The sequence below is a fragment of the Musca domestica genome, unplaced genomic scaffold (genome assembly GCF_030504385.1).
Source record: "Musca domestica strain aabys unplaced genomic scaffold, Musca_domestica.polishedcontigs.V.1.1 4, whole genome shotgun sequence".
NCBI classification, from domain to species: domain Eukaryota; kingdom Metazoa; phylum Arthropoda; class Insecta; order Diptera; family Muscidae; genus Musca; species Musca domestica.
Window position 1 is genome coordinate 5504404 of NW_026712328.1, and position 17629 is coordinate 5522032.

The following is a 17629-nucleotide window of genomic DNA, read 5'->3' on the forward strand; positions in this document are numbered from 1 at the left end:
AAAAACAAAAGTAAACTTTATGTTAATTACCTCAAATGAATCGCAAAAGATTGCATTCACCACATCACTTTTAACTACATCGCATATTCTTTGGAAAAGTCTTTCTCTATATGAGAAATACAAGAAATGTCGAGTTTTCTTACCGAATCACTTCCGCGTTCTACTATTATCATTTGGTTCCGAAAGCAGTTTACTGGTTTGTCTTTTCGATTGTGTAAGTGAGCGACAACTCTCTATGCACTGTTGCAATATTCGACTGAGTGTCTTCTTCTAAGGCGTGAATGTGTTGTCGGGACAGGGCATCAGCTACATAGTTTTATTTTCCAGGTTTGTAAAAGATTTTTGCATTGTGCTCATCAATGAACGCTTTTCATCGTTTAATTTTGGCGTTCGGATTGCGAGCCGAAAAGGAAAGTGTCAGAGGCTGGTGGTTCGTAAAAATATTCAAATTTTTCACGTCGTATTAATAGTTCCTGAGTTTCTTTAAGGCCCATATTATGGCCAAAAGTTCTCTTTCATTCATAGCGAAATGTAATTCTCTATATTTTAAAGCATTTGAAATCATGGTCCTTGGGACAAGACTGCATCTAAACCAGCAGTCGAGGCGTCTGTTGTCAAATCAAACTGTTTTTTTTGTCTTCGTCTTCGTATAACCCGTAGATAACGGAACCTTTATGTATTCGATATTTCTATAATATTCCAGACATTATTCACCGGAATTGTTTCGAATCTTGTACTTCAGTTCGTAATAGGTACTACAGTCTATGACAGAAAAGTACTTATGCAGGTTCACATGTTCGTTTGCCCCCATATAACGATACTTACCGGTATTCACTATTTTGATGATTTTAGCGACATTATTCACCGGAATAGTTTCAAATTTAATTAAAGTTGGCAATGGCTACTTTAACCTATGACAGAAAATTCTCTATGTAGGTTCACGTCTTCGTGTACCCTACGTATAACGGTCCCTCCATTTTTCGGTATATTGATGATATTAGTGACATTAATCACGGAATTGTTTTAAATACGTATTTGAAGGTCTTAATGAGTACTACAGCCTATGACAAAAATTGTGTATGTAGGTCCTCTTCTTCATATATCCCCCATATAACGTTTTTATTTAAACCACATACGTTCGGCCCGGCCGAATTTATATGCTGTTTTACTTTTTTCTTATATGTTTCAAAGTTTAAAATTATGAGAAATGTGTCCAGTTATAACAAGTAAAAAAGCAGTAAGTTCGGCCGGGCGAACTTTGAACACCCTCCACCATTTGGAACGAATTAGAAAATTTTCAAAAAAGTAAAATCCATTAAAAATTCTCTTGAAATCTTTAAAATATCTAATATAGGAAGGTGCCGATATATGGGGGGATATACGATATTGTGGACATGTAAAGACAAATCTACGTCTGCGTGTAAAGTACTCACAAGGAACTCCTTGTGTGCATTTTCAGATAATTAAATTGGAAAAAGTGGCTAACATCAACAAAATACCGAATATAGGGGAGTACCGTTATATGGGGGATATATTATATTGTGCACCTATATAGACAATTCCGTTTCAGGGACGAAGTGCTCACAAAGAACTCCGTGTGTGGATTTTCAGACAATACGATCGGAAAATTTGGCTAAAATCTTATATAGAGAATTCTCTGTCGGGGGGTAAAGTGCTCACAAAGAACCTCTTGTGACCATTCCGTTGAAAAATATGGCTAAAAACATCAAAATACCGAACATCGGGGGATACCGTTATATGAGGGCTATACGATATCGTGGACGTATATAGATAATTCTCTGCCGAGGTATAAGTACCCGCAAGGAACTCCTTGTGTGGACAATTCCATTGAAAAATTTGGATAAACTCATCATAATACCGAATATCGGGGATACCGTTATATGGGGGATATACGATATCGTGAACCTGTATAGACAATTCTCTCTCAGGGGGTAAAGTACTCACAAGGAACTACTTGTGTGGATTTTAAGACAACTCCATTGAAAAATGTGGCTAACATCATCAAAATACCGAATATCGGGGGGTACAGTTATATGAGGCATATACGATATCGTAGACCTATATAGACAATTCTTTTTGAGGGGGTAAAATGCCCACAAGAGACTCCTTTTGTGGAATTTCAGACAATTCCATTGAAAAATGTGGCTAAAATCATCAAAATGTCGAATACCGGGGGTACCGTTATATGGAGGCTATACGATATTGTGGACCTATATAGATAATTCTCTGCCGAGGTATAAAGTACCCACAAGGAACTACTTGTGTGGATTTTAAGACAATTCCATTGAAAAGTGTGGCTAACATCATCAAAATACCGAATATCGGGGGTACCGTTATATGGAGCTATACGATATCGTGGACCGATATAGCCCATCTTCGAACTTGACCTGCCTGCAGACAAAAGAAAGATCTGTGCAAAATTTTAGCTTCCTATCTTAATTCGTTTAGACTGTAGCCTGATTACAACAGACGGACAAACGGATGGACGGACAGACGGACGGACTAAATTGTCTTAGAATTTTACGCTGATCAAGAATATATATACTAAAATGATTATTTCGATGAGTTACAAACGGAATGACGAACTTAATATACCCTCCATACTTTTTTGGTGGAGGGTATAAAAACAGAATATTAATATTTTGTCATTGTTCACAAATTTTTTTTTTTTTTGATATTAACTCTTATTAAAAATAGGAAATTGCTTTATTTGCCCATTTCACCCACTTCAAATGATTGGGCAAAATTGTCTGAGTTTTAACCTCAGTGGAAATGTACCTTTCATAACTTATTATAACTTTAACCTGTAGGTCTGCTACACAATAGGACAACAATTAAATCTTTGATCCTTATTACCGACCTTTCGTCTGTCTGTCTGTCTGTTGTAATCTCGCTATCTTTCGAACGAATTGAGAAAAAAGGCTACAATTTTGCACATATATTTATTTTTCCAGTAGGCACGATAAGTTCGTAAATGGGCGATGTAGGTCCACGTTTTCGTATAGCCCCCATACAACAGTACCTCCCGATATTCAGTATTTTGATGATTTTAGCGACATTATTAACCGGAATTGTTTCAAGTTTGGTATTTGAAGTTCGTAGTGGATACTACAGCCTATGACAGAAAATTGTCTGTTCTGGTCCACATTTTGATATGACCCCCATATAATGGTACCTCCCTATATCCGGTATTTTGATGATTTTAGCGACTTTTTTCAAGTTTCGCATTTGAATATTATCATTTAAGTTGGCTATGCAGATCCACGTCGTTGTATTCTTAACGGTTTTTATTTTTTGAAAATTGCCAAATTCGTTCCAAATGGTGGAGGGTATTCAAGGTTCGGCCTGACCGAACTTACAACTTAACGTAACTGTTACAATTGTCTTTATCCAAAATGAAGGAGCTTGAGTTGCATGGAATTTGGTTTCAACAAGACGGTGTCACATAGCACGCATTGCAATGAACTTAGCCGAGTTCGTGTACATTTCATTTCACGTTCAGGACGGGACCGTATACAAGTTTGTGTGTGGCTATGGTAAAGCTCATATCTATAATGATGAGCACGTTTCAATTGATTGATTGAGTATGTCGAAATTCGCCTCATAAAATAATCTTCAAACATTTTCTGTATTTTTTGTTAAGCAGAGTGATAGCTCAAAATCAGTCAGCCAGTCAGTAAACTAAACATATGTTTTGTTCAAACGACGAAACAGAAACTTTCTCTGTGTTTTTAAGAAAGTAAACTTCTTCTTTCTTGCAATGTGATTGTTCATACCATCAAATTAACTAAACAATTTACATCACATCATCAGGGAAATATTCCAAAAAAAGTCATCTCAATGTTTTTGGTCTATACTTCGAATATAACCCATATAATTTGCACACATGTTTATTTTGCCAGTTGTTAGGTTAGGTTCGTAAATGGGTTATGTCGGTCCACACTTTCGTATAGCACCCATATAACAGTACCTCTCAATATTCAGTATTTTAATGATTTTAGCATCTATATAGACGGGAATTGATTCAAATTTCGTATTATAAGACCTCAATGGGTACTACAATCTTTGCCAAAAATTGCTATGCAGGTCTTCGTATAACCCGTAGATAACGGAAGCTTTAAGTATTCGATATTTCTATAGTATTCCAGACATTATTCACCAGAATTGTTTCGAATTTTGTACTTCAGTTCGTAATAGTTACTACAGTCTATGACAGAAAAGTACTTATGCAGGTTCACATGTTCGTTTGTCCCCATATAACGATGCCTCCCGATATTCACTATATTGATGATTTTAGCGACATTATTTCCCGGAATAGTTTCAAATTTAATTAAAGTTGGCAATGGCTACTTTAACATATGACAGAAAATTGTCTATGTATGTCCACGTCTTCGTATACCCTCCATTTTTTCGGTATATTGATTATATTAGCGACATTAATCAACGAAATTGTTTTAAATACGTATTTGAAGGTCCTAATGAGTACTACTGGCTATGACAATAATTGTGTATGTAGGTCCTCGTCTTCATATATGCATTTAACGGTTTTTATTTAAACCGTTTTTCAATTTTTACAAATTTTTAACCAAATGGTGCAGAGTATTAAAAGTTCGGCCCGGCCAAATTTAGATGCTGTTTTACTTGTTTCTTATAAGTTTAAAAGTTTAAAATTATGAGAAATGTGTCCAGTTATAAAAACAGAATATTAATACTTTGATATTGTTCACAAAAATTTTTTTGATATTGACTCTTGATATTAACTCTTACAGTATGCAACCTAATCGTTAGTCGGTGAGGGGGTTAGTCAGTGAAATTGCTATAAGTGGGAATGTTATGAATTATTTCTTTAAATTGAAACAGCTGAAGGACAAAAATAGGAAATTGTCAATTTCATCCACTTCAAACGATTGGGCATTATCATACAAAATTGTCTGAGCTTTATTCTAAGTTTCATTTTCATACTTACTCCTTCCGCATTAAATTAAGGGATAGTTTAGTGGTTTATTTGCGTGGTTAATTACATTACACAATGTAAATAATAGTGCAAAACGTACAAAAGGTCAATATTTTCTACCGAATTTATGTGATTAAATTGCAACACGTAACTTCTCATTTACCCTCAGTCGTATGGACGTTTGCAGTCGATCTAGTGGTATCCGTCCGTTCGTTTGTCTGAATGGCTTGTTCGCACCATAATTCTCGAAGGGAGTATCCGATTTGGCCCAAACTTGGTACATCATAATATTATGATCATACTTTTATCATGTTCGAAAATGGTCAATATCGGTACATTCCCACAGTAAATTAACATTCTCAAAATAAAAAAATACCGTATAAAACAAGACAGGATCATTAAAATTTTGTGTAATCTTTGCAAATTCTATAATTTTTATGAGTGCTAGGTCATTTTAAAAAATAGCCAATATTTTGAATAATTATAATTCTTATAAAATGAGAAATCAAAGCCAGGGTCTGAAGAACTGCAAAACCGAGTAACGCTTACAAAACCTAAAATTGAAATCTGACAGAAGGTTTCAATAGCTCCTTTAGAAACATATGACATAACGCTGGACGCGATGAAATCGCTCCCAGAATTCTCCGCAAATCCAGAAGCATATGTGTCATGACGTGAGACTGCTCCCAACGCGTATTTATTATTTCTTATAATTATTTAAAAGATGTGATGGTAGTAAACAAAACTACCAAGCGGTAATTATACTAAGAAATAAGTTGAAAGGTGCTGTCGGTGCGGGGCTATCGTCTTCCAAAACTGTTTTAAATATTAGCGCAATAATTGCGCGATTGTATTTTATATAAGCAAAAAAAAAAAAAAAAAACCTCCGATTGACCTCATCAAGCAAAAGATATCTACACATAGACAGAGATCAATGTCCTGCTTAAAGATCTACGATGAAGTAGAAAATAAATTAACTATTTAAACATGCAACAAATTATCAAAATAATACTTATAATGACAAACCGAATTAAAAAGATCAGGATTTACCGCAAACAATGGAAAACGATGAGGATGTAACCAATTGTTTAGGACAAGGCCCTGCTGCCTTGAATTGCAAAGTCAATACGAGTAAGGGAGATTAAACTCCTTATGATTGGGCTGGTCGTGCTAATGACTAGAACAATTTGCGACTTCGGACTAAGTCAACACCGACCATGTATATTCTAGACTAAACCCGTATCCACTAGCCTATTTAGATGTTGACAATAAGTAAATACAAGACTTGTTAACAATTGGTATCATTAGGAAATTGAGATCCCCGTATAATAACCATATATGGATGGAAAACATTCTTCGGAAAATCATTCAATTTAACTACGAAGGGAGACCAATTACTGTAATGTCTCGCATTTTAGCAGAAAATGAGGAACATTACGGTACTAATGAACGAGAATTATTGGCGATTGCTTAGGCACTAAAAACGCTCCGTAACTTTATTTACGGTGTATCGAATCTCAATGTGTTCACCGACCACCAACCTCTGACATTCTCAGTCTCGAATAAAAGTCCGAATTAAAATTATTAATGCAGTATCTAGGCAGTACTTAAATACGTTGGATGATGCTGATGTGGAAACAATTCACAGTGAGTAATCTTCAACATAGGTTTGCCCAAGAAAATGTGAAGCACATCTGGAAGACTATTACTTCCCCCAAAAAAAAAAAAAAAAGACCGAACAACTTGTAGCAAAATTTCGTAGGTGTTCTCAAGCGAAATACGACTGTCACCCAACATATTGTGGGGATACCAACATATTGTGGAGAAGTTCTCCACATCGACATCTTTTCCACTGGGTCGAAGTACTTTCTGATTGCATTGACAAATTTTTGAAGACGGCAAACTTTAAAGACAGCTTTGAAAGAATTAGGAATACTGCTGAGCAACTAAAAAATTCCCAAAATAGACAGATTATTATTAATACCAAAGTGCAAAAGAAATGCTATAGCCTTACCACCCTTGTAAACAAAATCGTGTAATGCGAAAAAGAGAAGAAAATTTACAACGGACATCTATACAATATTCTTCTAGCCAGCAAAAGAGCAGCAATAATGCAATTAGTATTTATACATTTAAAACTTTTGCAAAGAAAGGCGTTTTGCTTCCGGTTCTTCAAAAAAAAAAAAAAAAAAATAATAAAATAAAAAAAAAACAATTAAGTAAAAGTTATATTGAGAAATAACCGTAGCTAATATTAAAATTTTGCAATATATTAACGTAATATATTTTGATAGAAGATTGAAGATACCCAAAATGTGAATGTATGAAAATTGTTATATATCCTATAGCACAAGACTATCAAACCCCCACTTACCAGACTTCACCATAGCTATCTGCTCAAATCACACTGTAGCCGTTACAAACTGCAGCAACACGATATCAACATTTTGTCTGTCGTTTTTAACCACATAATGTGCCCTACAACTAATGACATGCGACACCGCCAATTGAACCAATTACATCGGTGGGTGAAGGAATATTTGTCATCAATGATTAAGAAGCTATAATAGAAGAATGCAACGATGCTCCCATAACATCAACGGGGCTTACCTGTTTATATTCAAAGATCATGTGAAAATCAATGGCGCTACATATTACCAGGAAAATTCAACGTCAGAGTCTCCGACATTTCAGCCATTTAAAAAGCTCTGTCTAACAAGGTCATATAATACGTTTTCCCGCTTTTGCCATCTTCGACGCAGAGCGGGAACTAAGTCTGTGGAAGTTGCTATTAACAATTCTAACAATACAAAAATAATACATAAACATCATACTTTGTAAGATCATAATGAAGTTAGCTGTAAGAATATTGGAAAAGGAACAAATGAGGATAGGCTGAATGGAAATAAAGTTTTTGGTTTTAGTTGTTGTAACAGAATCCAAATATAATAATAATAATTATAATAATATAAATTGTGCGAATCGTAACCTGTATTTACTCATTTTTGGAGACACTTTAAGTAGAGACACTTTAAGTAGAAATATAATTCAAATTTAATTATCGTCAATAAACTATATTTGCTTTTCCTTTATTTTGTCTGTCAGTCATTATATTCCCTGTTGTTGTTCCAAACTATTGCACAACATTTGTCCGCTAAAATAGATATATATTTTTCACAAATTATTTAAAAAATTATTTAAATAAAATAATTGGGTTTTTGTGACTTAATAAATTTAATTTTTATAAATCATTATAATTTTCAGAAATATTATATTTTAGTTTTTGTTTTTAATTTTATGTTGTTACAACAAAACATAAATTAAAAACTAGATTATCAGCTCATAACTCTTATTTAAAAATGAGAGAAAAAAAATAGACACAAAATACAGCGCTTGCGGAACACTGTATATCAACCAAACATTAGCCGAACCTTGAACAAGTAAAAATACTGCAAACGGAAAACAATTACCACAGAAGACTCATATTATAAAGACTACACATTAACAATCTACTACACATTAACAATCCGACAACACATCTTATTGCTATATACATTTGACACAAAGGAAGATATCGTGCAATATGAAAAAAATCAGTGCAATATTAACAGCCGACGATGATAGTAAATCCTATCGTAGTTATTAAGATAACTCGACGGTTATTGTATATAAGTAAGCGATTTTTGTGTCGTAAGAACATTGTGATTGTTTCTATTGTTAATCAATGCTGTGATATAAATATTAAGAATTTTATATTATCTTGTAGATCCCCAGAAGATGCAATTTATACAATTTCGAAATATCGGATATAAAAAATGAAATAAAATAAAAACAAAAATCATATATTTTAAAGGAATGATGTAATAATGAAAACTTTATCCTTTGCTTTTTCTAAACAATGTCGGGCTATAAAGAATAGATATAAAAACGGACCTTAGAAGATTACACTATCTGTTATAGACCGTTATCGAAACGCTTGAATGATTGAGGTGTGATCTAGATAACGTAACCCAGTGAACACTGCAACTTTTTCATTGTTTGCATTTGTAAATAATACCAATTTATTTAAAATAGTAATTAAAATCTTAATAATAATTGAGGGAGTTTATTTGTAAATAAACTAATATAATAAATTTTATAAATACCTACACTAACAAATATTAGAGTGGGTAGAGATACTTTGTCGTGGTAATTTGTCGTGTTTCAATTTAATTGATCTGTCTTAATGGCTGGTGGTAAAAGCACCAAAGTAATCCCGATATGGTGATAGCCAATATGAACAAAAAGAAAAAGTAAGGGAATATATCGAATTTAAACTTGTAAGTTAAAATGATTGCCTTTTGCAAGTCCTAAGATATTGCTCCCTTTGCAATTGTAATTTCACAAGCGTTTGGGCATTGTGCTCTTTATTAATGTCAAAATCAAATTAAAGTCTAGCAAATAATTTTAACTTTATTCTTAATATCAAACTGTTGACTGTGCGCTTTTGTTTTTGTTGGCTGCTTGCTGTAGGCTAGTTGCCGGAGTCGCATGTTGGAGTATCGAGTTGCAAATATTTTATTGTATGATGTCTGCAATAAGTGATGACTTAGCATTAACATCATGCCACCAACGTGTCTTTTATTTGACGACGAATTATTGATGGGAGACTGTGTTAACTCCTCCCTCGCTTAGGTGGAGGACGTCCTCGGACTTCTTAAAAGTGTCAATAACAACTTGAAGCTCCCGTTGTATTCGGACTCTCTGGCATTTTTGGTAATATTTGAAAAGAGCGTAGCAACTGATCAAGAAGGTTACAGTGGTTACTCCAGATATAATTGGTTTTTTTCAAAGGTTCACTCTCCTTTTCGCTAATATAACGTAAATTATTCATATTCAGTTTTTGTAAGTATGGCAAACTTGGAATTTATTGATGACCCGTTATGTTGAGGAGCGTTGACATGGCTGGTACCGGAGATTTTTTAACGTAGTTTTTTAAATTCCGTTATATGGAGTAATTAATCGTTACCTCTTCATCGAACGTAATGAGAGTCGTGCCGTTCACTGGTTGTCCATTCATCATAACCATTTTATCATTAATTATGATAACGCCATCATCTATAACTGTTAACGGTTCGAGGTGACTTGGACGAGTGGTGCACTGCGCGATCTCTCCAGAATGAAGATGTTGCGCACAAGTTGTATTGTGTTGTTCTCTACAGAATGTTGAAGTAAGGGTGGCCCTGCAGTTTACGATTGGAATTATTCTGTCCCCTCAATCAGCTATGTTGTTGTTTTTGCATTGTGCTCTTCAATGAACGCTTTTCATCGTTTAATTTTTGGCGTTCGGATTGCGAGCCGAAAAGGAAAATGTCAGAGGCTGGTGGGTCGTAAAAATATTCAAATTTTTCACGTCGTATTAATAGTTCCTGAGTTTCTTTAAGGCCCATATTATGGCCAAAAGTTCCCTTTCATTCATAGCGAAATGTAATTCTCTATATTTTAAAGCTCTTGAAATCATGGTTCTTGGGACAAGACTGCCTCTAAACTAGCAGTCGAGACGTCTGTTGTCAAATCAAACTGTGTTTTTTTTTTTGTAATCTGGGTATTGTAAAATCACATTTTCAGACGCAAGTATTTCCTTAAGTTTTTCAAACGTCTGGAGTTGCTTCCTATTAAGATATATTTTTATCGTTTCTGATTGGGAAGCACTAATTTTGCTGTTTACCCCTTTTAGAATATTGGTTAGTGGCTTAGCAATAGATGCAAAACCTTTAATAAAGCATCTGTAGTAGTTTGCCAATCCCAGAAACGACCTTAAATTAAAGAGTGTTGTAGGTTTTTCATACTTGAGGATGTCTTCTACCTTTTCTGGATTCATTTTTGTGCCATTTCTAGAAACTATAAAGCCAAGATATTAAACGCTTTCTTGAAAAAAAATGTGATTTCTCCCGGGAAATTCTCATATTGCCAGCATATAATTTGTCCAATACCCATTCAATATGCTTGACGTGATCTTCCTCTGTTTCAGAGAAAATGATGACATCGTCAAAATAAACATAACATGATTTTCCTATTTGCTCTCTCAGGACATCATCAATGGCCCTACTGGGGGCATTATTAAGGCCGAAAAGAAGTCTACAATATTCGTATTTCCCATTTCCGATCGAATATGCCGTTTTTTCCGATCTTGTTCAGATAGTGTTATTTGGTAAAAGCCTGATTTGAGTTCAAGATTTGAGACAATAACGGTTATTTCAGGTATTGGGTATTTGTCATCGATTTCCTGAAATCAATCACTAATTATTTCTTAGTGTTGCCGTATTCATCTTTTCTCTTTTTATCAACAACGCAAACGGCATTGTTATAGGGTGAACTAGAAGGCCGTATTATGCTCGAGTAGATGGGAACACTACTATTGGTGTGAATAGTTGACACAATATTCATATTGTATGGGAGCTATTCTTTGGAATTTGCAAAAACACCCGAGAATTTTCTTATCATTTCCCTAAATTTTCCTGCGATAGATGGGGGCACCTTTATGTCCTCCACATGCGTAAAATTTACATTTACGCATTTAAAAAATTGGATCTTCTCGATGCCACCTATAGTTTTCAATTCTCTACTCTGTGTTAACAGATCAAGGCCAATGACACCGTCAAACGTTGCGAGTGAAGGTAAGATAAAAAAGGACTATTGGTGTTGAAAAAATTCGACGTGCACTTTTCTTTAATGGCTGTGAAGCCGTGAACTGACTTCACCATAAATGGATTGCTTACTGGAACTATGCCTTTTAAACCTTTTATAGGTTTAATATAATTCTTCGAAGCACTCGTATCTAGAAGTAGTTTAATCATTTTCCCTGCCACTTCTTTTTCTACAAACAGTAGCAGGGAACTGCTCCTAAAAATTTAATCTGGTCGAATTCGTCCTGAGTATCAATTTCAACATCGTCTGCTTCGGTCCCCGCAACTTGGTGGTAGTTTTGAAAGCATTCGGACTCAGCTTGGGAATGATGATTTATTCTATGATGTTTTGGCCCAGTATATTTGGCAGTACCGCTGCTAGGTCTTTTTCCCGTCTGCAAATTTGATCGATTTTGAAATGGTTGTGACAGGTTCTGATTTTGAGGTAAGCCCTGCATATGCGGCTTGAATTTTGATGATTCTCTGAATTGAACGGATTCGTCGACTTCCATAGGTTCTACCGAATAATTTTCATTTCAATTTGTACGATTTTGAATTCGCTATCTTCGAGAAGCTTGAGGCAAATGTATATCTTTCCCGATTTGATTCGACATCTTGGGCTAACGCCAAGGCTAAAGGTAAACCAGACGGGCGGGCAGAAAAAAGTACATTACTTAAATCTTTATTGATGCCAGAGATGAAAATACGTAATGCATTCATCCGGTATTTTTCGTTCATAGAATTTGCAACAGCACTTTCGTACGACATAGCAGTTTTATTTATAAGTAGAGTCAATTTTTTTTTAACTTCGTCGTAGAACTCTAATAGTGTAATACTACCCTGACGAAGAGTGGATAACTTTTGCTCAATTAAGTAAATAATTTAAACTTTATTCTGAATATCAAACTGTTGACTGTGCGCTTTTGTTTTTGTTGGCTGCTTGCTGTAGGCTAGTTGCCGGAGTCGCATGTTGGAGTATCGAGTTGCAAATATTTTATTGTATGATGTCTGCAATAAGTGATGACTTAGCATCAACATCATGCCACCAATGTGTCTTTTATTTGACGCCAAATTATTGATGGGAGACTGTGTTAACTCCTCCCTCGCTTAGGTGGAGGACGTCCTCGGACTTCTTGAAACTGTCAATAACAACTTGAAGCTCCCGTTGTATTCGGACTCTCTGGCATTTTTGGTAATATTTGAAAAGAGCGTAGCAACTGATCAAGAAGGTTACAGTGGTTACTCCAGATATAATTGGTTTTTTTCAAAGGTTCATTCTCCTTTTCGCTAATATAACGTAAATTATTCATATTCAGTTTTTGTAAGTATGGCAAACTCGGAATTTCTTGATGACCCGTTATGTTGAGGAGCGTTGACACGTCTGGTACTGGAGATTTTTTAACGAAGTTTTTTAAATTCCGGTATATAGAGTTATTAATCGTTACCTCTTCGTCGAACGTAATGAGAGTAGTGCCATTCACTGGTTGTCCATTTATCATAACCATTTTATCATTAATTATGATAACGCCATCATCTATAACTATTACCGGTTCAAGGTGGCGTGGACGAGTTGTGCACTGCGCGATTTCTTCAGAATGAAGTTGTTGCGCACAAGTTGTATTGTGTTGTTCTCTACAGAATGTTGAAGTAAGGGTGACCCTGCAGTTTACGATTGGAATTATTCTGTCCCCGCAATCAGATATGTTGTTGTTTTCAGCGTAATTAAGGATGGTGCCATTGTGTTCTACTGGATGCATTATTATTCTCTTACAAACTTATTTAATCCTAGGATACTTTATTATAAAATTTACAAAATTGTCGTTTAACACTACCTTAATATTAGACACTTCAATAATATCGGTAATAGTGATACCTGTAGAGCACTCATTGATTAAATTCTCCAAATCGCTGGAGTCTAAAATTGATGCGTTAATTATTCCTAATTTTGAAAGAGTGATAGATAACATTAGGTTTTCAAATTCCATGATAATAATTATATTTCTTGATAGTAGTTTCTCATATAAATATTCTGTGTTTAACTGTTTTGTTTTTTTCGATATTTATCATACTATTTATTGTTTCCGATAATTCGTTTATTTTTTCTTGGGTTTTAGTGTTAATGCTTATCTGCCTATATTCTAATTCAATGAGAAAGATCTCATTGAGAGAATAATTTTAATTTTTTCAAAGTCTTCAAAATCTGGAGTGCCATCTACAAGTTTATACCCGGTACACAGAAAATTTAGACTTCGAGCATGCATATGAGGAATCTTTAGTGTTTCTATAAGTGTCTTCATATGTCGTATATCAGAGTTCAATAGCTGTCTCATGTGTCACCTGGGAAAATGGATTCTCATTTCCTCATTTCTTCTACGTTCACTGAGTACATGGTTAAATTTTGTTGAGAGTTTTAGTACATTTTCCGTCCGTAATTGGTTTGTAATTCGAATTGGTGTAATCAGTCACCGTAAGGAGAAGCATTGTCCAAATCCTGACGAAAAAGAAAAACAAAGGTAAACTTTATGTTAATTACCTCAAATGAATGCCAGTACTTTTAAATCGCAAAAGATTGCATTCACCACATCACTTTTAACTACATCGCATATTCTTTAGAAAAGTCTTTCTCTATATGAGAAATACAAGAAATGTCCAGTTTTCTTACCAAACATAATGGTTGTATTATTATTCGGTTCCGAAAGCAGTTTACTGGTTTGTCTTTTCGATTGTGTAAGTGAGCGACAACTCTCTATGCACTGTTGCAATATTCGACTGAGTGTCTTCTTCTAAGGCGTGAATGTGTTGTCGGGACAGGGCATCAGCTACATAGTTTTATTTTCCAGGTTTGTAAAAGATTTTTGCATTGTGCTCATCAATGAACACTTTCCATCGTTTATTTTTGGCGTTCGGATTGCGAGCCGAAAAGGAAAATGTCAGAGGCTGGTGGTTCGTAAAAATATTCAAATTTTTCACGTCGTATTAATAGTTCCTGAGTTTCTTTAAGGCAAGTAGTTCCCTTTCATCCATAGCGAAATTTAATTCTCTATATTTTAAAGCTCTTGAAATCATGGTTTTTGGGACAAGACTGCATCTAGGCGTCTGTTGTGAAATCAAACTGTTTTTTTGTAATCTTGGTATTGTAAAATCATATTTTCAGACGCAAGTATTTCCTTAATTTTTTCGAACGTCTGGAGTTGCTTCTTATTAAGATTTATTTTTATCGTTTTTGATTGGGAAGCACTAGTTTTGCTGTTTACCCCTTTTAGAATATTGGTTAGTGGCTTGGCAATAGGTGCAAAATCTTTAATAAAGCATCTGTAGTAGTTTGACAATCCCAGAAACGATTTATCCCGGGAAATTCTCATATTGGCAGCATATAATTTGTCCAATACCCATTCAATATGCTTGACGTGATCTTCCTCTGTTTCAGAGAAAATGATGACATCGTCAACATAAACATAACATGATTTTCAAATTTGCTCTCTCAGGACATCATCAATGGCCAATGGGGGCATTCTTAAGGCCGAAAAGAAGTCTACAATATTCGTATTTCCCATTTCCGATCGAAAATGCCGTTTTTCCGATCTTGTTCAGATAGTGTTATCTGGTAAAAGCCTGACTTGAGTTCAAGATTTGAGACAATAACGGTTATTTCAGGTATTGGGTATTTGTCATCGTTTTCCTAATCATCGATTTCACTAATCATTTCTTAGTGTTGCCGTATTCATCTTTTCCCTTTTTATCAACAACCCAAACGGGATTGTTATAGGGTGAACTAGAAGGCCATAGTATGCCATTCTGCAGAAGATCTTTAATTTCGATTTTAACGAAGTCAGCTACACCCATGGGATATGGGTATAGTCTCGAGTAGATGGGAAGAATTTGAATTTTCAAGAATTTTCTTATAATTTCCCTAAATTTTTCTGCGATAGATGGGGGCACCTTTATGTTCTCCACTTGCGTAAAATTTACATTTACGCATTTTAAAAATTCGATCTTCTCGATGCCACCTATAGTTTTCGATTCTCTACTCTGTGTTAACAGATCAAGGCCAATGACACCGTCAAACGTTGAGAGTGAAGGTAAGATAAAAAAGGGCTATTGGTGTTGAAAAAATTCACCGTGCACTTTTCTTTAATGACTGTGAAGCCGTGAAATGACTTCACTGTACATGGATTGCTTACTGGAACTATGCCATTTAAACCTTCTACAGGTTTAATATAATTCTTCGAAACACTCGTATGTAGAAGTAGTTTAATCATTTTCCCTGCCACTTCTTTTTCTACAAACAGTAGCAGGGAACTGCTCCTAAAAAATTAATCTGGTCGAATTCGTCCTGAGCATCAATTTCAACATCGTCTGCTTCGGTCCCCGCAACTTGGTGGTTGTTTTGAAAGCATTCGGACTCAGCTTGGGAATGATGATTTATTCTATGATGTTTTGGCCCAGTATATTTGGCAGTACCGCTATGGTAGTGACAGGTTCTGATTTTGAGGTAAGCCCTGCATAGGCGGCTTGAATTTTGATGATTGTCTGAATAGAACGGATTCGTCGACCTCCATAGGTTCTACCGAATAATTATACCCTACACCATACTATGGAGGGTATATTAATTTTGTCATTCCGTTTGTAACTCCTCGAAATACTCATGTCAGACCCAACAAAGTATATATATTCTTGATCAGCGTAAAATTCTAAGACGATTTAGCCATGTCCGTCTGTCTGTTTGTGTGTCTGTCTGTCTGTCTGTCTGTCTGTCTGTCTGTCTGTCTGTCCGTCTGTCTGTCTGTTGTAATCACGCTATCTTTCGAACAAATTGAGATAGAAGGCTAAAATTTTGCACACATGTATATTTTGCCAGTAGGCAGGTTAAGTTCCTAAATGGGCAATGCAGGTCGAAGTTATCATATAGCCCCCATATAACGGTACCTCCCGATATTCGGTATTTTGATGATTTTAGCGACATTATTCACCGGAATTGTTTCAAATTTGGCATTTGAAGTTCTTAAGGGATACTACAGCGTAAGACAGAAAATTATCTGTGCAGGTCTACGTCTTCGTGTAGCCCCCATATAACGGTACCCCCCGATATTCGGTATTTTGATGATTTTAGCGACATTATTTAGCGGAATTGTTCCAAATTTGGTATTTGATGTTCGTAATAGATACTGCAGCATAAAACAGAAAATGGGCCATGTAGGTCCACGTCTTCATATAGCCCCCATATACCGTACCCCCCAATATTCGGCATTTTGATGATTTTAGCGACACTATTTACCGGGATTGTTTCAAATTTCGCATGTGAAGTTCGTAATGGATATTTCAGCCCATGCTAGAAAATTGTCTGTGCAGGTCCACGTCTACGTATAGCCCCCATATAACGGTACCCCCCATATTCGGAATTTTGATGATTTTAGCTACATTATAAACAGATTTTTCTTCAAGTTTCGCATGTAAATATTGTAATAACTTATGAAAAACGTTGCCTATGCAGGTCCACGTCGTCGTATAAGCATTCGGTATTTTTAAGGTTTTAGCAGAATTCTTAACGGATTTTATTATTATTATTATTATTTTTTTTTTTTTTTTTGGAAATTGCCAAATTTGTACCAAATGGTGGAGGGTATTAAAAGTTCGGCCCGGCCGAACTTAGAGCTTTTTTACTTGTTTTCATTTCAATTTGTACGATTTTGAATTCGCTTCATAAAATGTGGATTTTTATTATAGCTACCTCCGTGTGCTGAATGTGGTTCATTCGTATACCCTCCACCATACTATGGAGGGTATATTAATTTTGTCATTCCGTTTGTAACTCCTCGAAATACTCATGTCAGACCCAACAAAGTGTATATATTCTTGATCAGCGTAAAATTCTAAGACGATTTAGCCATGTCCGTCTGTCTGTCTGTGTGTCTGTCTGTCCGTCTGTCTGTCTGTCTGTTGTAATCACGCTATCTTTCGAACAAATTGAGATAGAAGGCTAAAATTTTGC